The sequence below is a fragment of the Pistacia vera genome, unplaced genomic scaffold (assembly GCF_008641045.1).
Source record: "Pistacia vera cultivar Batoury unplaced genomic scaffold, PisVer_v2 Contig612, whole genome shotgun sequence".
In the NCBI taxonomy this organism is placed as follows: domain Eukaryota; kingdom Viridiplantae; phylum Streptophyta; class Magnoliopsida; order Sapindales; family Anacardiaceae; genus Pistacia; species Pistacia vera.
The window spans coordinates 197163-203162 of NW_022196460.1; positions in this window are offsets into that span (position 1 = coordinate 197163).

Consider the following 6000-nt stretch of genomic DNA (forward strand, 5'->3'; position numbering starts at 1 on the left):
GCCCAATTAGAGGCTTCGGTTGAGTGTAATGGAAGCTGGTGTCTTTAAAAGCTTGAGTCTTCTCGTTTATGCAAGTATATCCTATCTTGATGATTGGTTTGCTGCACCAAAACAAAACGAATTAATAATGTTAGAAAAGGATGTTTAATTTGCTTAATTGAGTATACAATTGGTGATGTTCATACCTAATACCTTTCTAACCTGTTTGACATTCATTTTCAGCCGTGCCTATGTCCACCACTACCAATGTCCATCTAATCCTCTCTTCTTTTCCTTTATTATAATTATCTATTCCTTTTTTATTTATTGTTCCACAAAGCATCCAAAACACGATGACTTTTCTAGTGTGTAATCCAATTATGTTTTTCTATTTGACATTATATTATACTTTTAAATATATAAACTTTTTTTTCTCTTATGAAAGTAGTATTATTAGTTTATGATTGTGATACCACCATTCATTGTATTTCTGGTTTTTATTTATCTATTATCTTGTATTAAGTGGTTTATATGCGAAAGTATGGATAATTTACGATGTATGTTAATTTTGGAATCGATATAAAGAAATTTATATTATTGTATGCAAATTTTGAATCAATCATTTACAATATAACTTTTAAATGGGATTATTACCCCAGGTATGAGTATTCTCAAACACCCTATTCTTGAAAATTTCATTACACAAATACCGTAAAAAAAAAAAAAAATGTAAAAGAAAAATATTTTAAATTATATATATATATAGACACACACACACGACTCATTACGAACCCTCATTTTTTTTTTTTTAAAGTTTTCAAAGATTATTGAAACGTCGCCCATTAATTTTCTTACATAATTTAGTGATCGAAATATAAAACCCTAAATTGTCAATTAAATGAACTCACATGTGGAGCTAGACAGTGGTTGAATACGCTAAACAATTCATGTTTAATTAATGGTGTGTTTAAATTCAACGGATGGTTAGCTCGACAATAACGAACGAAGCTGAGAGAGCAACTTACATTAATAATTTTTTAAAAAAGTTTGTTGAAGTTGTGTGTGAAATGTTGGAATTGGAGTTCATTATTGATTGTGAAGAGGTTGATTTTGGAAATTAAGTCAAAGTTGAAGTTCAGTGAACTACTACATGAAATTTTGACTCTAAAATTCTTCTCTTGTGTAAACAACATGCAGTGTTTCAGACGAAATTCCATCCTTTCCAAACTTATCTCCATTAATGATATATCAGCAGCCAATAAATATTAATTTATCTATTTTTAGAAATTCATGCAAATTAAAAAGCAACTATAAACATTTTGAAATTTCGAAAACTTTTGCTTCTTGTTTAAAGAACTAATTTGAAAGAAAAAAGAAAAAGAAAATAGACTAAACTATATATTTAACCACAATTATAGTTAAATGTTAAAACTGTACACCACCGGAAAACTTATGTTCTCTGGTACAAAAGCTCTGTTGGGAAACTGGCCTGCCGCATTGGCGAACCTCTACACATGCGCATATATTTGATAGGACATCATTGTTAGAATTAAAGTACTTTACGTGAATCACAACGTTAATAGATTGGAAAGTTAGCCCAACGCTAAATATCATTAAGATTTTATTGAAGGCTTTTTTTTTTTTGAAGTCTCTCAATGTGACATTAATGTCTAAAGAATGAAACAATTCTCGACGAATACATGGTGCCGGAAACAACCAATCTATTTTTGGTTTATCCATGCATATTACTCTTATCCATAATTGTTTTTTTTTTTTTATAAATTAAATCACGTTCAAATAATATTTATACATCACATTTGTAATATTAACATTAAAATAGTTTAATGACAATATTTTATTATCAAACTTGCATAAAGTTTGAATGCAAATTATATATATAAAAAAGAAGGATTTGGTAAAGGGTTGGGAAAACATGACAAATGGTATATGTTGGTTGTCCATCCCCAACCGAAAGATTTGAATATAAAGTATACACACCCCTTAAGTTTATTCTTCAATCTCAATTAATTCCACTAACACTTATTGCTTGAGCAAGCAAGCTAATGAAATATCTTCAATTCGCATTTGATTAAGCAACCAAGCAACAATGATTAATTAAGCAGAAAATGACGTTAATTTAATCATCTGAGTTCAATCTTAGAAGTGGCCACTACAAGTATCCCACAACTTCATATCCATATATAGGTCAAATTAATTGTGTTAATTATTTATTGGTGGGTGTCACTCTCTAATTAATGCCCACTAAACCCCATTAAATGAGACAAGATAGGGCTTCTGAAAGAGATTAAAATCAAAATATATTTTTAGGTCAATTTTGCATTATCATGTCTACCATTGGCACTTAATATTTGTCTTACTCTTAAATTTTCAAATCCCTTGAATTGACGATTAATCATTTTACCTACATTCTTTAAAACGACATTATTTTATTCTATTTTCAAAGTATACAAACTATAAAGACAAATAGAAGAGTTATTCTACAAAAGAAAGAAACAAATTAATGTATACAAGCTAATACCCAAATAACATTATCTATAATTATCATTTTTTGTCTATTCAAATCTTTAATTTATTACAAGTGAACATGTGAGGGAGCATCTTTCTAATAAGATTATTGGCTCGTAATAACATGTGAATCAATACTTATACTACTGAAGAAACAAAAAGGAAGTTTCATGAGTTTCTGAATTCGAGTTCTCCCAAATATTAATGGAGATGGCTACTGAGGTTCTTACTTGGCCGATAATTTCAGGGTTCCGAGGAATTAGATGAGGTATGTGCAAGCTGGTTCGGACACTCCTGGTGATAACAAAAATAAAAAAAGCATAGACAAATATATTTTAGTCTCAAAACGTTCATCTGTAAAAATGTCTTTTCAATGAAATACATTTTGTACCCTTTCTTTGCAAAATTATTATCATTCATTATAATCTTTAATGAACAATTAATTCGTCGCTAAATACAAACATTATAAACGAGAAATGGCCGTTAATTAGCATAAAAAACATATAAAGGAGATGACAATATGGTCGAAGAATCACAATTACTTGAAAAAAATCTATCTTCATAAAATAATTAGTGATATCATCAGTCTAACAACTTAAGTAATCACCATGGTGAGAAGTGCTATACATGTGTGTGTGAAAGAGAAAACTAGAGGATGAAATCAGGGGGAATTTCTTGGACCTTTATTCACGAAAAGTAATACTAAAGATATGCCCCAAAGCCCAAATCTTCCAGTCCACCTAATAAAGCAAAAGAGAGAGAAGAAAAAAATGGTTCATCATCAACAATTCAAAGAAATTGACAGGGGTTCAGGTGCAGCAGCATCCCAACAATAGCATATAGAAAAAGGCTTGATGGGGAACATTTGATGCCCACATTGCAAGAAAAAGAAGGGTTGCAGGGCCAGCCTAATATTTGCCAAATTAATCTATTACCGCCCTGGACTTTGCTTTCACATCCTTCTATATTCATTGAGCATCACCAACATTTGAATACATTATATACAAAGACATACAGAAAGTGATAATTTGATACTATAATAAGAAGATATAAATTGTTTTTTGCAGAGTGTGAAAAAGAGCAACGAAAAGATTGTTCTTCTAAGACTGCTTTACTTGGCTGGAATGGAATGAAGTTGGTGCAATGCATGTGAATATTACTTAGCAAGGGGTGTGACGTTGAAGCTTGGGGTTTGCTTTGGCATGTAGTTGCAGCAACATTTAACTGTTTTGGGGTGGTAGAGCCACAGTTATCTGGAGGGAGGAACCTGGTTTTGAAACCAATTAGCCGGATATGTTCACACAAATGGGCCTGTATAATTGTCGTCACACCTTACCTCACACCTCATTGACTATTTAATCTAATTATCTACCCTAATTGCTTATTAGTATATTTCCTAGAAAAAGGTTAATAAAAATGAAGAAAATTTGCACAATAGCCATACCCATCCACTTTGAACATTGGGGAATTTTGTTTTTCTCTCTAGACCTGAACTTTACTTGAGCTTTTTATAATCTACTGCCAACTGATAAAATGAATAACCATGATTAATTTCGTTATTTTATTTTTATTTTTTGTTATTAGCTGCCCAAATAACTCTAAAACACCGTCATTGTATCTTCAAACAAGAAGATTGTAATATATACACACCCTTTGTTTCTTCTTGATTCATCTTGTGTCATTATAACTCAAACAATTCTTTTTTCAATCCCACCCATCCCACAATCTGTTTCTTTGATCTTTTGTAGACATCATCTCTTCAAACAAATTAGTGAAGACTCCAACAAGTCCTTTTTCTTATCCGACTAAAGCAACAAATATAATTAAAAAAAAGGTTAAAAAAACTCTCAAATTAAGGGAGTTTTCAGTGATTAAATAAAAGAGTATAAATTTCGATGATCTTTAGCGAGGGTAATGGTATAACCAGTATGATGAATCTGAGAGAAGTTAATTTTGAATTTTGAAGCCTTTTGATGTTTAAGGGTTGTTGTAGGGTAATTCTACTTTGGTAATTATTCTTTATTAAGAGACTAATTTTGAATGTTCTAGTTTGATATCCGTCAAACTAAACACCACCAATATTCTTCTATGGAGCTCTCAAGTCATCCATTTACTTCTCATTCTCAGTATTTATCATCACCTCTTGAATGGTGAAAAACCAGTAGAAGAATTTGTGGATGAAAAACAGAAGAAAACTACTCCCAATCCAATTTACCAAACAGGGAGCACAAACGATGATTTATTAACTTCATGGTTGCGTGGATCGATGAAAGAAGATATTCTTAGCATGATTTTTTAAGAGGTCGACACTGTTGGAATTTGGTTATTTATAAAGTTAAAAGAAAATTTGGTGAGTTATTTATGAAACAATGCCTACAATTTTAAAAGACAAGTTGCTTTATGAAATAATATAACCAAGAGACAAATTGTAATGAAACAATATAATGTTTCAAAAGGCATTGTTTCATGAAACAATGCAATCAAAAGAGAAATTGTTTTATTTGAATCAACATGTTTCATGAAACAATGCAATGTTTCCAAAGGCATTGTTTCATGAACCAATGCAATGTTTCAAACTCTATATAAGGACAAGAAGGATGTTCTTTTGACATAAGATACACATAAATTAAATCTTCCTTCTTTTTCTTTTCTATCTAAACTTGCCAAAAACCCAAAAAACATTCTGTTGTTCATTAGGTGAATTTTCATTATAACTTGATGGAGATTCACAAAAGGCTTGTCATATCCTAGAAGCTATTTGCATTAGAAACTCACAAGCAATTCAAATCTTGACGGAGATTCACAAAAGGTTTGTCATATCCCAAAAGCTATTTGCATTAGAAACCCACAAACAATTCAGAGAGGCAAATATTGGTTTTTGGAAAGCGTAATTTTACGTGTTACAAGTCTCTTCATTGGATTTCCCCAACAGACACTACCTATAAGGTCTTGACCTCTCTTGAGCAACAACGTCTTCCCGTTACCATGGAGAAAGAAGGAAATCTAAAAGGCATGCTAATGGGAATTAAGAAAGGTTCTCGCTCGACTTACCTTAAAAAAAAAGGGTTCTCGCTCCGTAAATGACTACTTGAGAAAGTTCAAGTTTATTTGTGACAAACTTGTTGCGATCAAAAAGCTTATTTCGGAAACGAGTAAGACTTCAACTTTTCATGCATGCGAGGATCGCTTTCAAGCTTTGTGTTCTAGCTAACTGAGTTGCTTTGTTTTGCAGTTAACGTCGAACAGAACTATCTCCCTACCGCGAGCTTGCAAAGGCTCTAGCGTTTTAGCGACCTTCTCGAAAGATAGCATAACATTAATGAGATCATTACACTCCCTCACCAGTGAGCATACAGCTTTTGTCGAGATGACACCAAATTTCCTAAGATTTTGGAGAAAGGTTTAAGTTATCATTTACTCGTACTTTTTTTCTGCGCAGATAATTCGCTCATGGTTTGTTACTTTTTTGCAGAGATGAGGGCCAAGAAATCGAAG